General features: G+C 32.3%; 1 protein-coding gene and 1 long non-coding RNA gene across 3 annotated transcripts in view; one reads left to right on the top strand and one right to left on the bottom strand.

The window, feature by feature from the left end:
- LOC122508372 overlaps positions 1-18,460 on the top strand; it is a 46,811-nt gene extending 28,351 nt beyond the window's left edge. For both annotated transcript variants that reach the window (XR_006302226.1, XR_006302227.1), the window contains exon 3: positions 18,266-18,460. This is a non-coding gene — a long non-coding RNA (uncharacterized LOC122508372). The remainder of the gene's footprint in view (positions 1-18,265) is intronic.
- The window catches only part of LOC122508343 (discoidin domain-containing receptor 2-like), a 128,575-nt gene that overhangs the window by 56,488 nt on the left and 47,568 nt on the right, over positions 1-24,519 (bottom strand). The window contains exon 2 of the mRNA XM_043621630.1: positions 10,837-10,896. The gene's annotated coding sequence lies outside the window, so the exon portion shown is untranslated. The remainder of the gene's footprint in view (positions 1-10,836; positions 10,897-24,519) is intronic.

Raw genomic sequence — 24,519 nt, 5'->3', positions numbered from 1 at the left:
GACTGAAGGCGACGGAGAATAGAAAATATTGAAATTACACACTATGGGCCTTCGTGAATTTCTGGAAAATTTTACCCTTCCTTCGTTTCCTCTCCATATTCTACGGTGAGTCCCTCTCTCACCCCTTGCATTGAAATCATTAATTTCACTCTACATCTCATAAATAATTTTGTTCAGAATTTTATCCTTCAGAAGGATAAATGGAAAATAAAGTTTGTATTTTTTATTAGGAAGGGGATTTTTTAAAAAAATTTGAAGAGGTTTGTCTCACTTGAAAAGTTTTCTGAAAACTATGTTCCTCTTTAAACCTCCTCCCTCCTTTTAAAAATTCGGACGGATTTTGAAAGAAAATTTTCTTTAGAAATTTGAATGCGGGTTTTCAATAGCAAATGTTCAATTTTTGTATTTTTCAAACTTTTCAGTTTTTATTTTTAATTCTATAAAGAAAATGAAAACCGATAAAATTTCCAAAATTAAACAAAGTAAAATTAAATTTTCTTTCTCCTGTTCCTGTCTTTTTTTTGGGGAGATATAAAGGCAATTATATGCGCATAACTTTATTTTCTTATATATATATATATATAAATGTATGTATGTATGTATATAGAATAGGGCATATCTTGTTAAAGCAAACAACTTTTATCTTGAGTAAACAGAAATCCGTTAAATGTGAAACATTCGGTAAATCTCGTTTCCTGACACGTGAAAACCGAGGGTTTTTCATTCTGTTTACCCAAAATGCAATTTGAGATTAAAAGAAAGGGATTCGTGTTGCGGAGAAAAGTGCAGCCTTGTGTTACTAAGTAAGCAACAGAAGGTGTCAAAAACCGAAAGTGCAATCGATAAATATAAAAGTCCCTCTCTAATTGAATTTCTAACCCTTTAGAAAAACTTTTACTTTGGTCTTTATTTTATTAATCGTATACGTAAATAATTTCTTATGATTTGTAATTTAATATTCTACATTTACTTTTGTCAGGACAATGTTTACTTTCACCACGCTAAATTTATTTTTGCCACTCTGTTTAGAGGAGTTGAGAAAAGTTCCACTTTCGCCACTCTGTTCAGAGGAGTTAAGAAAAGTTCTACTTTCGCCACGCTTTTCAAACAAGAAAAGTAATCCTTTCAAAGCAGGGATTAGAGAAAATTAATTTATTTGTTTATAAAATAAGATTATTTTCTTTTTTTAAACAAAATCTATCCCATTAAAAAAGTGGAATTTTTTTTAAAATTCGCCATCCACTTGAAAGAATAGAGTTTCGATCTTGACGTTTTAAGAAACTCGTCCTTCGTTATTTTCCCCACTCTCACTCTCTCTATTCACCCAGGGGATAATCCTATCCTTTCGTTACTCCTCGGCTTTCATGATGCTCGAGGAAACGCATTACGGAAGCGACTACAGGGTCTAGGAAGCTCAAGTAAGGATTCCTTCGGGGCGAGATTAAGTCGCGATCAGCTTGGCACTTGCCTCCGGTGAATTTCTTCCCCTCTCCTCGTGATACTCTCAACTCTCTCTCTCTCTCTCGCACACTCTTTCCCCCTCCCTTTTGCCTGCGGTTCTTCCTTTTCTGATCGTCAGTAATTTTCACTTAAGACGGAAGCTCCTCTTTTCCTTAACTTTTCTCAAGTGAAAGAAGCAAAAATTTTTCATCCCTTTTTAAAACAATCATAATCTATTCTCGCGGATACTTTTCAATTACAAACAAGAATTTCATCAGGGAAGGTTGAATTATTTTTGTAGTGAAACAAAATATAGAAATATTCCATTTTTTGCAAAAATAATAAAATAAAATTCTTTTTTTGCATTGAAAATAATAAAATAAATTTTATCGCTTCAAAAATAATTTTTTTTTCTCTAGAAATAACAGAATAAAATTTTTTTTATCCCACATGCACAAAAACGGCGCTTTCTGATAGCAGCCGACAGGGAGGAAAGTCATTCATTTCTTCGACCGTATGAAATTGGCGGCCGTGTTCTCCCAAGGGCAAGAAAATTAGCTGTTCACATGCATTTTTCTTGCCCAAGGGAGAAATCGGCCGCCATTTTCATACAAATCGAACAAGTGAATGACTTTTACTCCCTGTCGTCTGCTATCTGAAATCGCCGCTTTTGTGCATTAGGAATAAAAAATATCGTAAGTAACACGAGAATAAAGGCAGCCAATTTCTTTACGATGATTTTTGTGACACGAGTGGAGGTCGAGGGCGCCGTAGGCGCCCTCGACCTCCACTCGTGTCACAAAAATCACCGTAAAGAAATGGCTGCGTTTCTCCTCTTGTTGCTTAATATACTATTTTTCCTAGAAATAATATAAAATATTAGGGAAAAGAAACTAAAGTTTAATGAAAAGCAATAAACAGAATGGGAATTTCAAGACCAAAAATAGAGAACTAACAGGATTTGAAAAAACACTTGAGAAAAAGTTCGCTCGAGTGAAGACAATTTTACTCGGAATTTAGTGAACTGAAAGTGATCCTGATGAAGTCGATCACTGACTGAGAGGACTCCAATAAAGAAAACGTACGTTTTCCTAACAGTGGAATGAGATTCGTAAAAAAGCACTGTTTCCAAGTGAATAACTTTGTCGCTAAAAGAAGAAAAAAAAATTCACCGATTTGACTAACGGGCGATTGAATATTTTTATCTATACGTTTCACGTGTCTATATGCATACATCTGTCAATGAAAATGCGTCACTTGCAAGAAACAGAGAATTAGGAATTGAATCGAAGAGAGAAATTGAAGAGAGCTAGAGAGAAACAGAAATTGAAGAGACCTAAAGAGAAAAAGAGAGATAAAGAGTGGCAACAATGGAAAACGAGTGGATGACGGTCGTTGCGACAATTGGCGGTGGCGTATAAACCCAGAAGGGTTCCCCGGGCCAGAGTGCAATCTCGTTCGCGCTCTCTCACATGAGAGACTTTTTCCCGTCCAGCCTCTTTTACTCTTCCGCTTCACTTTACACAGGGAATATCTTCCTCGTTTCTTTTACCTCTGCGTTTTCTTTTTATCCAGGAAAAAGAGAGACATTTACAAACAGGTAGATGCAGGAGAAAAAAATTTCGGAATTATTCTACGTTTAGAGGCGGAGACTAGTCCCCTCCACTTGCGCATTACTCTTGTGCGCAATTCTCGATCAAAAGTGGGGAGTGGCTCAGACTAGAAAGGCGGAGTTTCGCTCCCTCCACTTGCGCATTACCCTTGTGCGCAACTCTCGCCTCCAGAGTGGGGGAACGTTCTGACTAGAAAGGCGGGGCCTAGTCCCCTCCACTGGAGCATAACGCCTGCGCGCTACTGTCATCTGGAGAGTGGGGAATGACGCCTACCCCCACTCCATCATTCAATTCAGTTAAATACTCTGGACTTGCCACACATCAACGCAGTACTGTTACAGACACCATGGGGAACTGTCAGCAAAGAGGAAGTTGCTCCCGGAAATCTATAATTTGACAACACTGGATATGAACGAAACATGGAATAATGCCAAGGCTGTAAATGTGAGTATAAAATTTTCAAATTAAGTCAAATAGAAAATGCGTATTAATATACACACTGGAGAGGAGAGCGGAACAAAAGGCAGACTGAGGAAGAAATTTCGTCGATTGCCCCGGGGGAGATTTTCGCACCCGTAGGTAAGCTCGTTAGCTGGAGATTGCGATCGTTGACCGAAGATGAACGCGTTCACAAGAAACGGTGCTATTTTGCAAGCGTCTCCTCCTCGTTAGTACTTGCTTTCGCTTCTCTCTCTCTCCGTCTTTAATACGTGTTATTCGATACCACTATAGACGATTAAACTTGTAATTGCGTTCACACTCAACGACCTTCTATCGAATCAATATCAGGAGTCAAATTTCAATTATTTCTCAATTATGATTTTTCGGAAAACTAACATTTTTTCGAAAAGAAAAATGTTTCTTTTTGTTGCTGTAGCTACATTAAAAATGGATAAATATAATTTTATAACACTTTTTTACCTACATTTTTTTCCTTTCATCAGAAGGAAAACTCAGTATTAGATTAGTACGTATACCGAACGTCGCAAAAAAATTATGGGGGAATATTTCGTCTTATTATGTAGACCGAATCCCCTGAAAAAAAGGGCGAATATTTCAGGGAATTTTGAGAAAGTGAAATAACAATAAGACGCGAGTATAAGTTGAGCCGCAATTACTTGGCTTAAAACCTAAAATCCGTTTAAGAAATACTCTCACTTTAATTTCATATTCCATTCGAAAATTTAGCGTTGAATTTTAAACGACGATCCTCTCCCCCCTCATTTCTTGATCTCATTCCTGCGAATTGGTGTGAGCTTTCATATTTAAAAACCTCTGCGGAAATTCTACCCTTGCGGAAAAATCACGGTCGAACAGGAGGGAGAGAAAGAAACAGAAGAAGAGAAAAAGAAAGAGAGTGAGAAAAAGAAATATGAAGAGTGGGTGAGGGAGACATAAAAGAGAGACAGAGAAATAAAGAGAGTGAAAGTAAGAGAGAGAGAGAGCACGAGAGTAAAAAATGCAAAATAAAGATGCAAAGTACCGTTTGATATAAAAGAAGAGGGTAAAAGAATTCTTTCAGTTACAAAATTTTCATCTCAAGCACAAATTAAAGAATACAATTCAGAAACAAAAATCCAAATTCTCTTATTATGATATGCTATATTCCCGGGGTTGAATATCGCGAAATTTCCCTGGGCATTGCCCTGTGCTTAATTTGAAATACTTGAAGTTCCCCTTCTCCTCCTATATATATATATATATTCGCTACAGAGAGAACGGCCCACCCTGGTTAATTAATCCTTTAATCATAAAACTTTGGCGACGGTCTATATTTAAATTTCCAACGACAGCTGCGGTCTTCTATAGGCCGCGTAGTTCCACGCCTTTTGAATGTTGCAGACGCCCTGACGTCACGTGACAAAGGGAACATCCTTTCAACGATATTTTTTTTTCTTGCAAAATTCCTTTATAGGGATTTATAATATTTTTTTTTGGAAGGCGAATAATTTTTTAAATTATTAAATTCAGAGAATAAGTTTTTTGCATTTTCGATTTCGTCTCATATTTAAAATTACACTTTTCAGGTTCTAATTGTAATTTTTTTAACGGAAAGATAGTAAAAAAGCTTGCAATAGGCTTAGAACAAGATTTCCGCAAGCTTGTGGCAGATTTACCTTGTAATTTTGCCAAGCTTGCAGCGCAATGTTGCAAACTAAACTTGCCGCAAGCTTCTTGCAAACATCCGTGCTATCTAGGTTTGTTAAAGTATTTTTTAACTTATAAATTCAACTGCAATGTTGCAAGATTAGTTTCCCGTAACCTTCTTGCTAGTTTCCTTGATATTTAGGGGTCTTAAAATTTCTTTAAATTCTTAATTCAACTGCAATGTTGCAGTAAGCTTGCGGCAAGCTTCTTTCAAGCCTTCTCGCTATCCAACATTGCAGTTGAATTCGGAATTAAAAAAGTATTTTAATTAAAATACATTATTAATTCCGAATTCAACTGCAATGTTGCAGTAAGCTTGTGACAAGCTTCTTGCCAGCTTCCTTTCTATCAAAGGAGAAATAATTTGTTTTTCTGACTCTAAATTCAACTTTTCACTACTCGCAATAATTTATAACAAAAAAGAATAGAGAAACAGTATGAAAAATAGAAAAAAAAACTATTTCGTCTGTAAAATGAATAGTTCTCCGTGTTTTGCGACAGCGCATGATAATTTGCAGCACGTGTTGTACGATTCCTTAATTCTTTGACGAATAGCGCACATTCGCCGCTTTACTGTTTTTATTGCGTTAGTTTAGCCCACTTACAAGACAAATGGATGGCCTAGCATTATATTATGCACAAGGAGAGAGAGACAGAGAGAGTATTGCACACGTCTGCATTTACACGCTTCGTTGCTCGACACAAGTTAGTCTTCATGCACATTGTCTCCTATCCATTTACCAAATGTCTACCTACCTCAACCCCTCAAGAATATTTTAAGAATAATAATAATATCGAGAAGTTAAAATCAAGATTTGAGAATAAAGATACAATATGTACATTTTAAACTATATGTGTCCAACGAACGCCTGTCAGATTAGTGACTTCCAGACGTTTACAAATTGACATTATCTCTTCACACACAGTTAGAAAGAAAAAAAAATAGTTGAAAAAGGTGTACAATCAATCAGGTGTAAGATGTATCACTAAACGATCACTTCTCCAGGTGAAAAAAACACGAACAGAAAAAGTTAAGAGATCATTTTTCAAATAGAAAAAATTTTTCTTTCTTCATGTTTACATTTTTTTTTCAAAGATTTTGACTTCTCACTTTCAGTTTTATTTGTATAATGAGTCATGATTAAAATTGAAAATTTTTTTTACATTTACATTTTTTGTGTGTATTCACGAGGTGAGCGCATCCACTTGAAAATTTAAGTATACTTAAGAACTATTCAAACAATCAGAGTATTTCTTTAAGAGCCTTTAAGCTTTACGGTTTTTAACTGAAAGCATTTTTCCTCAAGACGCCTTCTTTTCTCTCTCTCTCTGGGTCTCTCTCCCAGTGAGAGAAATCTTATCCCAGATCATATTTTTATTCTTAAGCAAACATACATTTCTTTTTTGAAAATAGAAAAATATCATCATCTGTTTTAAACAATTTTTCTATTTCGAGGGAAATTAATATAAAAATTTGTTGACTTTGGAATAAAGAGAAATTAGTCATAACGATAGGGGAGAGAATAAAGAGTTTTAAAGAATTACATCATTCGTTTGGTTTAGAAATGTGATGTGTTGAGTAGAAATTTTGGACCTAATTGGATAATTGGATTTTATGACATTTGATTATTTTGAAGAAAAAAAAATTGGAAAAACACTATTTATAAATTTTTTTCCAAAAGGTACATTAAAATGAAAGAAATTTTTATTTCCTCACAAAAACCACGATAAATATTAAATTAAAAAAAAAAACGAAATTTCCCATATAACCAACCATTGAATTCACAAAAGCGTGAAGGTCGTCGCGTGGTCTTTTTACTATATACACGAGACTTTATATACATTTTACCTCTTGCTTGGCACGCTCCATTGCCACTTCCTCTTTCGTGCACGTCATGAGGAAAGGAGGTAAGAACTAAGACACTACAGGATAGGCAGGAGGGGGGAAAGGTGTACTCTTTACCTCCCCCACTCCTCTATTGGTACGAGTCGTGCGCCACCGTTAAAGAGGCAAAAGCGAAGAGCGGCCGTGGCGGTATTACACGCATGGTGCACGTGGAGTGAGAAATGGGTGTGAGGAAACAAGCGTCAAGGGGGGAGGGGGGAGGAACTCAAAGAGGAGAGAGGTGGCGAAGAAGGTGGAGCGGACGAGTGTAAGAAGAAAAAAAAGAATGAGAGGTTAAAAACAGAGGGGAGGAACACAAGACTCTGTGCAGACTCCTCTAATAAGAGTGAGGAACTCTCTCTCTCACTCTCTTTCTCCCTTCTCTCTCTTTCTCTCACTCTCTTTCTCTCTCGCTCTCTCTTCTTTCTTTTTCTCTCGCTCTCTTTTCTTTCTCTCTCTATTTCTCTCCTTCTGTCTTCTTTTCTCTCTCGCTCTCTTTTCTCTCTCAACTTCATCGACTAAGTTTCTCCCAAGAAAGAGAGAGAGAGAGAGAGAGAAAACTATCTTCTTTATAGGAGAAAGAGAGAAAAAGGAGAGAGAGAGAGAGGGAGAAGAATGAGCGAATTTCATCCGAGTCGAAGAATTCTTTGACGACGGGATTCTTTCACTTATAAAAATCCAGACGAGCGTGTTTAAGTATTGCATACAGGAGATTTAAATTGTAAAAAATCTGAAACGGAATTTGGAAAAAGATCCAATTATTGCTCTCTTGTCCTTATATGTATAGAAGTATTCGAAAATTATCTCAATTGGAAATAAAACACTCTGCCCTGTTTGAGCCCGACTTGGCTCTATTGTGGCCAACATAGAGCCGAATACTTATTTTCCAATAGAAAAATGTCAATTTGTAGTCGGATCAAAATAGGGCCTTGTGTCTATTTTGAAAAAAAATTCCCGAAATTGGTTCCAATTGCGGCGATGAAACACTCGGCCCGATTTGGGCCCGACCTGGCTGTATAATGGCTTAAGAAATGCCACAATGTAGTCTGGTAGAAATAAAGTCTTAGTACTATTTTTAAAAAATTTCGGAAATACGTGAAATTGGTTCCACTTTGGAATAGGAAAATGGCCTGATTAGGGCCTGACCTGGCGCTGTTGGGGTCCTATCTTGACGCAATTGTAAACAGGCCAAAATCGCCTTTATCGGGTTGTAATACTTGTTTAATTTCAAAAAAAATATATATGTACAAAAATGTCCCTAAGGGTAAAAAAACTAGTCAGGAACTCGACCTGGCCCTATCATGGCTCAATAAAGGCCCCCCTGAAATCCGACCTAAATATGGAAAAAATAGTACTTCAAGTGGTAGTTTCGATCGTATTCTCCTTCCCACTCGCGTCAGGACGTCTCGGTAAATATTTGTGTCCTTTCTTCTATAGAAAAAATCGAGGGAAAAATACGTTTTTCGTTAAGCCCTTTTTTCTTTTATTTGAATTGCAGGAATTTTTGAATTTTATAAGGGAGAGAGAGAGAGAAGAAACCTAAATAAGGTCGTTTCAAGTTTACGAGAGTAAGAGAGAGAGAGGGATGAAATAGTAGAAGTGTGCAGTTAATTTCCTCTCGCCAAACACAGTAGTAATCTCGGGGTGACATAAGCCAACTGATGGTCTGCCATAAACCCTAAAGAGATAGCTCTGGTGTTAGCGATGACCGGTCCTATGCTCGGTGAAGGGGTGAAAGGGTCAACGGTGTCTCATTCCGGTCAGAACCTTGCGCACCAACAGAAAGTGGGTTTAATTCTCGCAGGAGAGTTGCTACTCGACACTCGTTACCTTATCCCCTCTCCTATCTGTTCCTCGCTCTTCTAATCTCTCTCATTCTCTCTTCTTTCTCATTCGCTTTTTCATTCTGTTATTCTTTTTTCTTCATTCTGTCATTCACTGTTTTCCCTACTGTCATTCTCTCTTGTTCATCTTCTTTCTCTGATTCGCTCTCTTTCTGTTATTCTCTCTCTCTCTCTCTCTCTCTCTCTCTCTCTCTCTCTCTCTTTCTCCTATTCTGTCATGCACTCTTTTTCATTTTCTCTTATATTTTGTTTTACATTTTCATTTTGTCATTCTCTCTTTTTCATCTTCTCTCTCTTATTCGCTTTCTTTCTGTTATTCTCTCTCTCTCTTTCTCTCTCCTTATTCTTTCTCCTATTCTGTCATTTACTCTTTTATTTTATTTTAATTTCCATTCTGTCATTCTCTCTTTTTCATCTTCTCTCTCTTATTCGCTTTCATTCCGTTACTCTTTCTCTTTCATTCTTTCTCATATTCTGTAATTCACTCTTTTTCATTTTCTCTAACATTTTTATTTTGTCATGCTCTTTTTTCATGTTCTCTCTTCTAATCGCTCTTTCATTTTGTCATTCTCTCCCTTTCATTCTGTTATCTTCTTACTCATTCTCTCTTTCATTCTGTCCTTCTGTCATTCTCTGTTTCATTCTGTTATCTTCTCACTCATTCTCTCTTTCATTCTGTCCTTCTGTCATTCTTTGTTTCATTTTGTTATCTTCTCACTCATTCTCTCTTACATTCTGTCCTTCTGTCATTCTCTGTTTCATTCTGTTATCTTCTCACTCATTCTCTCTTTCATTCTGTCATTCTGTGTTTCATTCTGTAATCTTCTGTCTTATTTTCTCTTTTTAATTTCCCTCTCTTATTCTCGTTTCTTCATTCTCTCTTTATCTTTTATTGTTTTTAATTTTTTTAAATTTATTTATTTATTCTTTTTATTTTTTTTCTTACCTTTTCTCTTTCACTCTCTCTCAACCGCATGACCCTAAAGGGAATCAAAACGTCGAGATTTGAATGTCAGAATAGTGGGTATACAAGTTCCGTTATATGCGGATCAACCTTAAGCCTATTTGTTTAGGATCGGGTCCGATCATTGGGACCCATTGTTCTCTAATTGTTCCAATGTCACTTGTGAGTGAAAATTTTGACAGTCCTTCTACACCTAACGTAACATGCCGCACTTTTCCTCGATTATTATTCCAGATGGGAAGAAAGTGCGGCATGACGGAGGGAAGAGAGAGAGGGGAATAGTATATTTACCCAACTAACAAGGCAAAGGAAAAAGAATTTTTCACCGATCGAAGGGAAACATTGTAGCATTTGAAAAATTGTGTATACATTATAAGAGAGAAAAGACACTATACTATACCGACTCTTTTGGGGCGAAAGAAAGAATAGTTAAAGGGAAAGAGTAGGAGAAGGAGGAAAATTTAAACCTGAAATTCAAAGCGAGAGAAATATTCTAAAAATAAATCCCATTTGAAAAGTGTGTCCTTTTTGTATATGTGGGCGTATATATATATATATATATATATATATATATATATATATATATATATATATATATATATATATATATATATATATATATATGAAAAATAACATGTCATTCTGTCAGAAAAACGACAAGTGAGCACCTGTGTGTTACCAAAAGTTGAACATGTTAATTGACAGGTATTTTTAAGAAAACGTATATCTTAATCTTTTTTTACATGAAATTCTATAAATGATGATTATCGTCAATTATTATCTATGGTGTAGTGATTTTCGATGACAATGTCTCTCACTGTGATTCTATAACGGTTATTGTTTCGTTTATTCTTTTTTTTAATTAGACTTTGTTGAAAATTAAATTTCGAACATCGTTCAAAAAATTGACATCAAATTTTAAGAATTTAATTAGTTTCTTACCTATTTCACTCCTTAGCAAAACTAATTTCCGGTCTTCTAAATTGAATCCGTTTTTAGCACCTGAAACAAGAGGAAAAGATTTTATGAAATTGATTCCAAATTGAGGATTTTATTAATAAGAAAAGTATATTTTAGTTAACACTTTAAAAAATTTATTTTTTAGTGTTCAATTGTTTATTTTAAATTATTTCACTTATTTACCTATTTTACATTATTCAATTAGTTTGTATTTATTTTTTATATTATTTAATTGTACTTGTTTTGGATACACAAATTTTTTTCGTCACACGCTAAGTGACAGTGTTTATACCAATACTGACAGGAATAGCGTCAAAAATAGTGATAGTGATAGGGACAGAAATAGTAATAATAATAGTGACAGTATTAGTGTCAATATGTGCAGTGATAGTAACTCTAATAGTAGTAATAGTAATAATAGTGTCAGTAATAGTAGTAATAGTGACAGTGATATTGGTAAATGTAGAGATAGTGTCAGGAACAGTAATACTGACCCCAACAGAGTTTCTGATAAAAAAAATTCAATTTTGCACCTCGAAATTTAATATCTTTTACAGAGTGAAAAAAAATTCTTCTCCATTGAAAAAGAGAGAGAGAGAGAGATGTTAGAAAGCTAAAAAAATCGCTCTCTGTTAGGGCGATAAAAAACAGTGCTCTATTCATTTCAACCGATAAGGTACGACCTAAATAAAATGTAATCTTCCACACGCGTGAGGGACTAACGTCCTTTTCATTCCCAATTTATCAGCGATGACTCTTCAAAAGAAAAATACCGCGCTTCAACATCACATCCATCAAAAGCTCGTTTCCCAATATGTTTTGGAATAACTTAATAGAATATTAATAAATTACACTGACTGTAATTATTTCCACCGCGGACAAAATAAATGGTCCGAGAATGAATGTGTAAAATGGAATAGAGTAAATAAAAAAAAGAGAAGAGAGACAGAGTGAAAGAGAGAAGTAGAAATTTACTATCTAGATGGAGCGGAAATTTCATTGACCTCATCCATCAAGCAACGTCCTTTATATAATACTATATATACAGTTTCGTGCGGTTTTAGTGAAGAGAACACATATATAGGTAAATACACGAGGAAGAAGTGCATATAACGCCTAAAAACAGCGTTTTTTTGGCAATTGAAAACCGCATCACCCTCGAAAATAATATCGTGAATATGTACGTACTCTGAAGATCCATGCAAACAGATACACAAGCCATATAAGCACACGGGTATAACATGCAGTCGAGTGGCAAACGTTGCTCCAATTCTACTGTGTGTGTGTATATATATAGTATATAGTTTGTGAATGCAAATATTTTTCGACTAGTGTATATACATAAACGAGAGAAAAAGAAAAACGAAGAGAAAGAAAGAGAGAGAGAAAGAGAGAGGAGAAATTTTTGCCCAGTGTGTGCAATTTTCAGCGCATCAATTCGACGCACGAAAAGAAAAATTAATTAGAAATAAAGCCAAACACCGGAAAAGGGATTTCATTTCTAGTGTTTGTTATTGCTTTTACAGTCGAAAATCTAATATTCTAGATTTGTTTACAGGGTAGAGGTTATTTAATAACTATTGTTAGGGAAAAAATGTTGTTTCCTGAATTTCTTTTCAGAATTAATTCCGTACGTTGTTTTGTCAACGTTTTTCCTCGTAAAGTGTGAATCAGACTTCGAAATTTTTTACCAAATTCTGGTAATTAAGACCTTAGGAAAGTGCCACAACTATTTTTTTCCGAAAGTGGGAATAAAATTTTAGTTAGGAATCTGTATTACCGACAAATGAGCAGATTTTTCAGTGCTTTTCCTCGTAAAGTGTGAATCAGACTTGGAAAGTTTTCACAGAATTCGAGTACTCGGAGCCTGAGGAAAGTGCCTCTACTCTTTTTTTCCGAAAGTGGGAATAAAATTTCAGTTAGGAATCTGTATTACCGACAGGTTATTTTTTATTTATTATTGTTAATACGAAAATAATTGCAAAACTGTAAAGTTTTTGAATTCAAAAGAAGAAAAAAGAGGTACAAAAAGAATAAAAACACAAATGTAGAATTCACAAAAGAAATAGTATTCTAATCGCAGTGATTTTTGCAGTGACTTTTTGAAGGGCCTCTAATTAAAGAATCAATCCATATGCCGTTTGTCGGACACAATTTTAAATAAGAAAAGGGAGTCTCGTGACCCTATTTTCTGTTTAGGATTTGTCTACAGGGAAATCTATTAAAGCGAATTCCGCCCACCCTTTTGCGCTCTCGCGTTTAGAAATGAACCGACATGTACCATCTGGCAAATGCAGAATGAAACGTGCACGCACACATTTGGCGAATTCGATTCTCATAAACATCGACGCCCAGTGTTCAATTAAAGCCTATTTATTATCCTTTTATAGCTCGAATGGAAGAGAGAAGAGGCAACATTCCAATATTCCAGCTAACCATTTGATATAGTTTTTTGAGTTAGACTGAGAATCACTGCGTGCTTGCGCTCGCGCGTCTACGTCCACGACCACGATTCGCTTTCAATTAAAACTTCTGTATCTCGTATATTTATAAAGTTCCACGAATGCAAAAGTTTGTATCAAAAAAAAAAAATTTCAAGAAATCACTTTATAATTATACAAGTTTCTTTTTTTGATAGTCGAGAATTTTTTAAACATGCAGAAAAGCAGTTATCTGTTATATGTATTAACATTTTTTTTTTTTTTGAGAAAAAGTATTTTTGGTAATGTTCTCGAAAAGTATTTTTAAAAATAATTTTGATAAGTGTTTTCAGAAATATTTTTGAAAATAGTTTCAAAAAAGTCTTTTTGTAAACCTTTTGGAAATATTTTCAAAGAACATTTTTGAAAAGTTTCGAAAAGTATTTTTAAAGAAGATTTCAAACTGTATTTTTGAATAGTAATTTTGTAAATAGTTTTAAAAAGAAAAACTACTTTTTGAAATAACTTCGAAAAGTATTTTTCAAACTAGTTTCAAAAAGTAATTTTAAATAGTATTTTGGGAAATAATTTTGTGAAGTATTTTTGGAAATATTTTTTAAAACATTTTTGAAAACAGTCTCGAATAGTATTCTTGGAAATATTTTTGCAAAGTATTTCAGAAAATAGTTTCGAAAAACACTGTTGAAAATAGAAACAAAAAGTATTTTTGAAAATAGTTTCAAAATATACTTTTGAAAGTAGAAACAAAAAATACTTTTGAAAATATTTTCAAACAATACTTTTAAGAATAGTTACAGAAAAGTTCTTTTGATAATAGTTTCAAAAAATACTTTCGAAAATAAAAGCAAAAAGTATTTTTGTTTAGTTTTAAAGTTTTGGTTTTCAAATACTGTCAAAGAGTATTATTTTATAAAACCATTTTTAAAAATTATTTGAAAAAATATTTAAGAGAAAATTCTTGAAAAAAAAGAAAGAATAATTTTGAAAATTAAAATTTTTCTCCAATAACAATTCATTACACACGACAATATAAATGGTGAGTAATAAATGAGATATCACTCGTCACGACTGATTAGTAGAGCACTTTTTCCCTTCTAAAGATAATTACTTAACAGCAAAAAAAATTCATCTATTAAATTAACTCATAATTTTAACTGCTTATCAATTTAATTGAATAATCATATATATTCTTTTAAATGCCACCGATATTTTCAAATTCCTACAATTCTAATTAATTCTAATTATATTCTCTAATTAATTATAATATACACTACATTAAAATATAATATATGTGAAAAAAAATTAATTAGGGTTACAAGTTAATTAGTTCTCGAAAATCGTAGCCAGGAGTCTAAAAATAAACCTCGAGAGATATGCGTCATTTAAGCTTAATACTTTTTCTTTGATCTGACAAAGTTGAAATTCAAAAATTTAGAAAGAAAAAAAATATAACTACATTTTTATGTAAATTGAACTAAAAGTTTTCCAATAAAAATTGATTAGTAATCTTTTTTTTTTAAACTGGGTCTAAAATAAACAAGTGTCCTTAAGATCGTAAACTGGTGTCGTAAAAAAGTTGTCTGGGAAAAGAGAATTTTCAGTATGAGAAAACAATTTTTTTTTTAGAAGGAAATTAAAAAAAACATTGAATTTATGTTTTTTTTTGAGATTTTTATCGTTTTAACGAAACAAGATAAGAAGCTGATTTTCTCTCATTGAATTAATAGTTTTACATATATCAGTTTCACTAAATTTAATTAAGCGCGATGTAATCTCTAATATTAATACTCTTAAATTAAATTTTGATTGGAGTTAATCCAGGTATAATTAACTTTAAGCCGCACAACTGTTGGAATTAATTCCCCAGTGATACGTGAATTTTGACATTCAATCACTATTCTCGATGTGTATTACTGCGATTAGTTTTCGATTTTTTGATAATTTTATATGCTGTTTAATTTATTTGATTACTTTTACTATTTTAATTATTTAATTGCTTAAATTAATTAAAATAATAATTAATTAATTTAGCCATTCAATTATTTCTAAATGTTATTTAATTTAATTATTTCAATTAATTTCATGTAAATTAATCTAATTAATTAAATTATTGTTATTTCAATTAATTAGTCGAATTTATATCTTTAAATTCCAATTCCAAAAATTTCAATTTCTTTCGATTCTAATTCCTAAAAAGATTTTTAATTCCTTTGCAATTCAAACAAATTTCAATTCCTTCAAATTCTAATTCTGAAAATTATTGAAATTCTTTGAAATTCAAAGTCTAGAAAGGATTTAAATGGTTTTTAATTTTAAATTAGAAATTCGATTTGTAATAAAAAATAGAATTTCTAATTTCTTTTAATTCAAATTCAAAAAAAAGATTTTAATTCACATAAATTCTTTTTGTGAACAAATTCATAAGTATATATATAAAAGTGTCGAAAGAAGGAAATTATGATTGAAAAAATTCAATATAGAGAAAAATCACTGGCATTGTTGATCATGCGAATCTTGAAAAACAAGAAAAATAGTGGGGAGGGGAGGAATCGAAGAAAATGAGAGGTCACCACCAATGCTCTCCTAAAGGCGAGAAGAAAAATTATATCCCGTCTGGGAATCCCTTAAGACTTGCCGTCTAAAAAAAGAAAGTTCTATCTCTCATTCTCTACTGTATATGTATATATAGTACATAAAAGGTGTAGAGAAGAAGGGTCAACGCGTGAAATACAAATAACGAAAGACTCGATACATTCTGACAGAATGTATATAGCAATAGTGAATCCTCGACGAAAATCACTTCGATTTTCTTTTCTTTCTTTTTTTCTTCTCACAATTTTTCTGGTCAAGTTTTCGAGGGAGAGAAATCTTTTTTTTTTTTTTTTTTGGAGCTTGGTAAAAAAAAGTGGGGAAATATAGATTATTTATTCTCTCCTTTTTTTTGATAGCGGGACTTAACGAGGCATCATTTTTAACCTCCCCCCTCACACCCCCCGCTTTCCTAACTATGTTTCACTTTGGCAAAAATGGCCAATCATTTGCGGGATAACAAACTTGGGTATGACGAATGGACCGATTATCGTCAGGCAAAGAGAGTGAATAGAAATATAAAAGACCTGTCATCGTAAAACGAGTTTGAGTATCTGCTTTGTCATTTTGTTTTGATATTTATATGACAAGCAATGATAATGACTTGAAGAGTGTATATACATATAATAATAATTTTAAAGAAAAATTCTAAATTATAAAAAATTGAAGAAAAATTTTCAGAAAAAAGATAAGAAAAAGTTTCAAAAAATTTTTTTTTTGCATTTATATTTGTAAATTATATGATTTCTTTATGTATAAAGTTGATTAATTCAGATTGGAAATCAGAATGCAAAGGGTTTATATCCAATGAATTTGTCTTCAATCCTCAACTAAGAATTATGATCACGAATTTATTCGAAAGAGGGGAATAAAGATTTCCATAGGATTTCTTTGGAATCGATTGGATATGAATCAATTTGGAAAAAAGTGACGTAAAATGAATTGAGACGGAATTTATTCTTACGATGTGGGGAAAATAGTTTTTTTAAAGGATAAACTTAGAAGTGGAAACAATTTTATTTGGTGTGAGGAAGAGAATTTTTTGGAATTCGAATTTGAAGGAATTAGAAATCGTTTTTGAAATTGGTGTTATAGAGAATTGGAATTATCTTTGGAATTAAAATTTAAAGGAATTGAAAATTTAGAAGTAGAAATAAATTTATTTGGAGTAGAAGAGAATTTTTTGGAATTCGAATTTGAAGGAATTAGAAATCCTTTTTGAAATTGGAGTTCTAGGGAAATGAAAATATTTTTGAAATTAAAATTTAAAGGAATTGAAAACTTAGAATTGTAAACTTTTATTTGGAGTAGAAGAGATTTGTTTAGAATTCGAATTTGAACGAATTAGATATTCTTTTGAAATTAGAATTCTAAAAAATTTGAATAATTTTTGGAAAATTAAAATTTAAAAGAATTAAAAAATGTGAAGGATGAAAATAATTCTATTTGAAGTAGAAGAGAATTTTTTGGAATTCGAATTTGAAGGAATTAGATATTCTTTTGAAATTAGAATTCTAAAAAATTTGAATTATTTTTGGAAAATTAAAATTTAAAAGAATTAAAAAATGTGAAGGATGAAAATAATTCTATTTGAAGTAGAAGAGAATTTTTTGGAATTCGAATTTGAAGGAATTAGATATTCTTTTGAAATTAGAATTCTAAAAAATTTGAATTATTTTTGGAAAATTAAAATTTAAAAGAATTAAAAAATGTGAAGGATGAAAATAATTCTATTTGAAGAAGAAGAAAATTTTTTGGAATTCGAATTTGAAGGAATTATATATTCTTTTGAAATTAAAATTCTAAAAATTTTGAATTATTTTTGGAAAATTAAAATTTAAAAGAATTAAAAAATGAGAAATATAAAAACAATTTTATTTGAAATAGAAGAGAATTTTTTGGAATTCGAATTTGAAGGAATTGGAAATGCTTCTTGAAATTTGGAATTCCAGGGAATTGAAATTATTTTTAGAGAATTAAAATTTAAAGGAATTGAAAACTGAGAAGTAGAAACAATTTTATTTGGAGGGAGGAAAAGAATTTTTTGGAATTAAAATTTGAAGGAATTAGAAATCCTTTTTGAAACTGGAATTCTAAGAAATAGAAATTAATTTTTGAATTCAAATTTAAAGAACTTGAAAACTATTCCTTTTTTGATTAGAATTTAAAAGAATTGAAATCCTCATTAGAATTAGAATTTAAAAGAATTGAAATTCTTATTTGAATTTAATAAGAATTCTTATCAGAATTTAAAAAAATGGTTAAATCATTTTGAAAATTTGAATCAGAAATAAGAATTTATTTCCAACTATTTTATTTCTTTGATTTTTCGGTGTAAATAAATAAATTTCTCATAAAATTTTCTCTTTTCTTTTTTGCAGATAAAAAAAAGTTTTTGCGTCGCAACGCGTGTCAGTGCCGCAAAAGTTTTCCTCCACACCCTTTACTCATTGTGTCAATCGAGTGTCAAATGATGCATGCAGAATGGACTGAGAAAGAAGACGGGCGACGGCTGTGGATCCATTATCGATTTCTGAGAGTGATTCTTGGATGCAAAACGAAAGGGCATCAGGACGAAAGGTAAAGGTAGGTGATAATAATAATAAAAAAAAACGAAAAGATACCCTTTTGCCATGTTGTCGAGAGTTGTGTGACGGCTGTGCCACCCGGTGATCGTAGCAAATCCCCGTGGCAGTCACGAATAGCCTTGCAACTCACAGAGGAAAGTGAGAATTTTTTTTTATCTCTTCTCTTTTTTTGTGACACGTCAAATCGAAACGAAAAGTGTCATCCTTTTATAGGTGAAAACTCGAAAGGACACAAAATGGTCTTCTTATAACATTGAACTGCCACGTTTGAAGTAAAAATTGTCCTTTTAAACTAAAGAGATTTTTTCCCATTTTTTTTTTTTTTTTGTAGAAAAACGAAAAAAAAATTGTTTGTAAAAAATTCGAGAGGAAAAGTACTCTAAAGTGGGGAAATTATTTTACCCAAGAGATTAGGAAGAAAAAAAATCAAATAGACGAGGGGAAAAAAATTGACAGTTGACAGGAATCGAACCCTGATTTCGAGGTTTGACAGTTACGGGACATTACCACTAGACCACTAGTCAAAGAAAATAAGTTTCTTGTCTATTAATTTTCCAAGAGTAATTTCTACTCTTTTTTTCGTCTTTTTAAATCTTTTCTCGATAAATTAATGTTCTAATGTTTTATTGTTAAATAATTGTTTAAATGTCAATGTCTCTGTTATTTAATTTTTTCGTCTTAATTTAAACTTTGAAAGAAACGAAAATTAAAATTATAATTCAATAACTCTGACGTTTATTAACGCATGGACCATTTGCTTTCAGAAAATATTCATAAAAAAAATTTATATTCCTTCCCGCAAAAAAAAACGATTAAAGAAACTAAACTCATATTTTGTCAAATGTAAACAAACGACTCGTACCACTATATTTTCTCTTAAAGTGTCAGAGAGAAGTACGAGAATATAAATACCACCAGGGGCGATGAATTTCTGTTACAATGAATCTTTTCTCTATTCCCCCACTCCTCTTTTTTCTTCTCTTTAAAAAAAAGGAACTTCCAATTTTTTTTTCGTTCAAGAAAAAAAAAATCTTTTTCTTTCTTCCGAAACGTACCTGTTACGAAGATAAATTTTTTTTTACGAGTGGCGATAAACGTCAAATGTAAGGCCGCGAGCGGACCGGTCGCTGCTAGTGACCTTTGTGAAATAAATTTCTATTCTACATTCTATTTTTTTTCTTCTGTCTTATTCTCTCTTGGATCCCCACATTTTCAATTGCAAAAGGGATATTATGTGAATTAATAGGGACGAAGGAATAAGAAGCTTTTTAATGCATCCGTTGGTTGAGGCAAATTTTTTTAAAAGGGATTGAGAGAGAGGGGGGAGGGTGAGGTAGGAGGGAACGGAAGTGCCGCAAGTTTTAGTCGTACAGCGTCTCAGTAGGAAAAGGCGAGAGATTATAATTATGCAAATGTCTTGTTGCGGGAAGAAGCCGAGCAACAGATGTCTCGAACGACTCGCCCGAGAAATACATACCTCTCTCGTGCTTGGTTACTGGCGTCGGGGATATAAATACGTCTTTCGCCAACTGAATTTATTTTCTGACAATAAAAAAAAAATGTTGAAAAAAAATGAAAAGCAATACCTCAAAAATGAAGAAATTCTCATTATTAGAAAGCCTTTTTTATTTTCATTGTGTCGGGCTTTTTGTTGGGGAATTAATATTAGCCATATGAAAGTGAAGAAAAATTAAAAACCTAAATTTTAATTCCTATTTTGTTTTCTGTTATTATTTGTATTAATTATCAGTTTTTAAATTTTTTTTAAAACTACAATTTGGAAATTAATTTATGTTGTACAAAAGTATTTTTTGTTTTTAAGTCTTACGGTGTAAGTACCAACTCTCAGGGGTCAAATTTTTGGGTAAAAGTCCATTCGGAATATTCAAGTTGCAAAAAATATTTTTTTTGGTTCGTGGCCTAGTGGTAACGTGCTATGATCGGCGGACTTCGTGTCTCGGGTTCGATTCTTCTCAAAGGTGCATTTTATTTTTATTGTTTATTATTAGTTTACTTTATTTGATTAAATAATTTATTAGGTATTTTTATTATTATAATTGCTTTTTACTATTTTTTATTATTATTATTATATTTATTATTATTTGTATTATTCTGTTATTTTTTACTGGTATTTTTTTTGTTTATTGCTTTTTTATTTTATCTGCATTTTTTGTTCTCTACTGAATTTTAAATTGCAATGAGAAATTAATTATACTTGAACTGATTAGAAATGTTGACTATAAACGTTCGTTTTCTTTTTCATTATTCTATTTGAACATTGGAAATTTTATTCCCATATTAAATTTCAGATAAAATTGAAAAAGTTTTTTGTTTGCTGGTTTTTCGTAGACGTTTCCATTTGGATTTAATTCACTTTTGAAATTTTTTCTTAACAAAAAAGTTGTCCTTCCTCAGTGGTCTAGTGGTAATGCTTCCTACGTACAGATTTTGCGCCTAGGGTTCGATTCCTCTCCAAGGTGATTTTTTTTTCTCAATAAATTAAACAGCAGAATTCAAAACTAATACTTAATGAATGTCAAGTAAGATCTTTGTTTCCCCTTATCTAGTTTATCTACTTTATTAATAAATACTTAAATAATAATAATATATGAATTGTAAATAAACTAAAAAGTAAAAAAATTAAATAAACAATAAGTGAAAAAATATAAATTAATTTTAAAAAAATGAAGCAAATAATAATTGAAAAAATTCAAAATTAATTAATTCAAAATTAAATAAAAAATAGATAAAATAAAATTATTGATAATAATAAACAAAACTGACTTTCGGTAATTTTCGGCCAATTTTGTCAGAGGAGATAAAAAACACCAAGTGGAAAATAATTCGAGAATATTGAAAACCAGGGGAAAAAATGTAATTGCTTTTATATAGAAGATAATTACAGAAGTACGCTGCTAGAGTCGCGCACATTTTAAGTAAAGTGAAAAACGTACCTATACTCTCTAGGTTCAAATGACTCTTAATCGTTTGAAATTGCAATCGCTCGAGTAGACAAAAAAAAAAGAAGAAAAGAAAAAAAGTCCAGAGAATTACGAACTCCGAACTGGAGTCGGTATATAATTGGGTTACTCTTGTAAAACAGTGGTTCGCCGCCTCATGGCTTTGTCGCGAGCATATAAAGTGCCAACGTAGACGCAAGTACGTGCGAGTGTTAAGTTAGAAAATTAAAACCACCATCACGAACGAGATATAAAATAAAGTGAGTCGTAATTTTTTGTTTTTGGTGTTCGCGGTGTGCCATAAGTGTAATTAGACGTTTTTTTTTTATTTGTTTATTATAATTCTTATTTTCCTTTTTCTTTTGAACCATACGGTTATTCTCTTCCTGTTTTACAAGTAGCGTGTGGGTGCGATTTTGACAGGAAAGGAACAACTTTAATTTACGGCACTAGTGTTAATTATGTACATCAGTTTAACACGATTATCTCGAATGACGCATATGTCCACTCTTCAACGATATCGTGTAGCATAATAGCAAAAACCTTTTAGAGAATGTTTCGATAACGTTTACACGTGATATTATCATTTTCAATTTGATCATATACGAGTTGATTATTGTTCTTTAAAATATAAATTAAAAGAGAATTGTTATAGCTGTTTTAAATATTTGAAAAAAGCTTCATCTGGACCAGTTTCTCTCTATAAAATAGCGAAATTTTTTTTCCGTGTTATAAAAAAAATGACTAGGAGACAAAGCAAAATTCGCTTTTTTTAAAAGAATTTCCGAAAGAAAAGAGTTTTCAGAAGTGAACTTTCGAATGAGAATCCGAAACATCTTTCCGAGTTCCCAAAAAGTCTGTTAATTAGATCATCATGTTTCGTTCTCCTTTCATGTTGAATATAAAAAAAGTATAAAGATTCCTCGAGCACATGTTGGAAGTGTCGTTTGCTTATTGCTTCAAAATGAAATCTATTTTAAAGCACTATTTTTGATATTAGAAAACGGAAGTGGAATTTCTTGCCTCCGAACAGAATATATATACACACACTATATGCTATATAAGTTGGACCTCTGACTGTCTTTACAGACGAAAGCCTGCTGCTGATTAGCCAAACGAAGGAAGTAGCGGCAATTTCGCAACTGCAGAGGTCGCGATGAAGATAACTATGACGAGACGTAAAGGGGAGGGGGTGGTTTAGTGCGAGTAATTACGTCCAAGTTTGGTTCGAGTTTCAGAGAGTGAGTGAGAGAGAGAGAGAGAGAGAGAATTACCCGATCTCTGTTAACTCTGGTACTAACTCCCCCGCCTCTCCCCCTCTTTTGCCACTGTTTAAACCTCTCCCAGTGTGAACTACCCTTCGTTTTCGACTCTCACCTCTGTCACGGACGACTCGGTCCACTATATCTCGACTAAACTATACTGGTTTATATATATACATGTATATTTGAATGCCGTTACGAGTACAGCTACATAGACAGACGAGACCAGATAACACGCGAAACTCCTCGCTGGCGATTAACGACCCGGAAATGCCGTTATTTATGCAGCTCCGATTCACTTTTCGGGCTGTAATTAGCCCCTCTCACGCATTCGATGCCCCTCCTGGGTAATTCTTCTTGCTCCATTCCTTCCTGCACCCCTTTTCCGTAACCCCCTTACACTCCCGCAAACAAAGACGATATCAGTAATGAAGTTAGAAATTGTGGGTAAACATTCGCTGGTAATTTGTTTACTTTGATGGAGTTTCTGATTTTTACTGAAGATGTATTTATACTGAATAGTATTTTGTGGTTAAATAGTATTTTGTGGTTAAATAGTATTTTGCGGTTAAATAGTATTTTGTGGTTCAATAGTATTTTGTGGTTCAATAGTATTTTTTAATTTAATAGCATTTTGTGGTTCAATAGAATTTTGTGATTAAATAGTATTTTTTTTGGTCAAGTGGTCGAAATTTTAGCTGTATTAAATAGTTTGAGAAAAACTGTAAAAGTTTTGTAAAGACAATTTTTTGTTTCACGTTTGTCATTTGGGTGTAAATTGACTCTGAAAATTTGTATTGAAAAAAATTTTTTTTTGTCCTCTGTGGCCTAGTGGTAACGAGCTGTAATGGGCTGGTTTTGAGACTCGGGTTCGATTCTTCTCGACTGTGAATTTTTAAATTATTTTTTATAAGAAGTACTTTGATGGAGTTTCTATTTTTATTGAATAGTATTTTTTTACTTAAACAGTTTTTTTAATCAAGTGGTCGAAATTTTAGTTGGATTGAATAGTTTGATGAAAACTGTAAAAGTTTTGTAGAGACAATTTTTTATTTTAAGTTTGCCATTTGGGTGTAAATTAATTCTGAAAATTTAGATTGAAAAAATTTTTGCCAGTCCTCTGTGGCCTAGTGGTAACGTGCCTGTAATAGGGAGACTTCGAGACTCGGGTTCGATTCTTCTCGAGTGTTAATTTTTTAATTATTTTTTTGGAAGAAGTACTTTGACATTACTTTGATGGAGTATCTATTTTTACTGAATAGTATTTTTTTATATAGAATTTTGTGATTAAATAGTATTTTTTTGGTCAAGTGGTCGAAATTTTAGTTGTAATGGATAGTTTGAATAAAACTGTAAATGTTTCGTAGAGTCAATTTTTTATTTTAAGTTTGCCATTTGGGTGTAAGACTCTAAAAATTTGGATTGAAAAAATTTTTTCTTGTCCCTTGTGGCCTAGTGGTAACGTGCTGTAATGGGCTGGTTTCGAGACTTGGGTTCGATTCCTCTTGAAGGTGAATTTTTTTTCCATGTACAATTAATGGGAGAGTGTTAAATTAATGTAAGAACGTTCAGTTAGCGTAGGAACGTTGAATTGAAGAACGTTAAATTAATCCATTTTGAAACTAACTATACTTAAAGAAAAAGATAATCGAATTAAAAAATTTAAATAGAAGAAAGTTATACAATTGATTTGAAAGAATCGTGATTCGTATATAATATATATACATTTGAGGATCAATCTTTTTCTTCTTCGCCTTCTTCTTCTTCGTTCTCCTCCTCCTCTTTTCTTCTCCTTTTTTTTAAAGTATAGTGTTCAGTGACTTAT

Source organism: Leptopilina heterotoma, unplaced genomic scaffold (assembly GCF_015476425.1).
Source record: "Leptopilina heterotoma isolate Lh14 unplaced genomic scaffold, ASM1547642v1 Lhet_114, whole genome shotgun sequence".
Taxonomy (NCBI): Eukaryota; Metazoa; Arthropoda; class Insecta; order Hymenoptera; family Figitidae; genus Leptopilina; species Leptopilina heterotoma.
The sequence above is the reverse complement of the archived record's forward strand: the minus strand, read 5'-3'. Positions and strand labels throughout refer to the sequence as shown.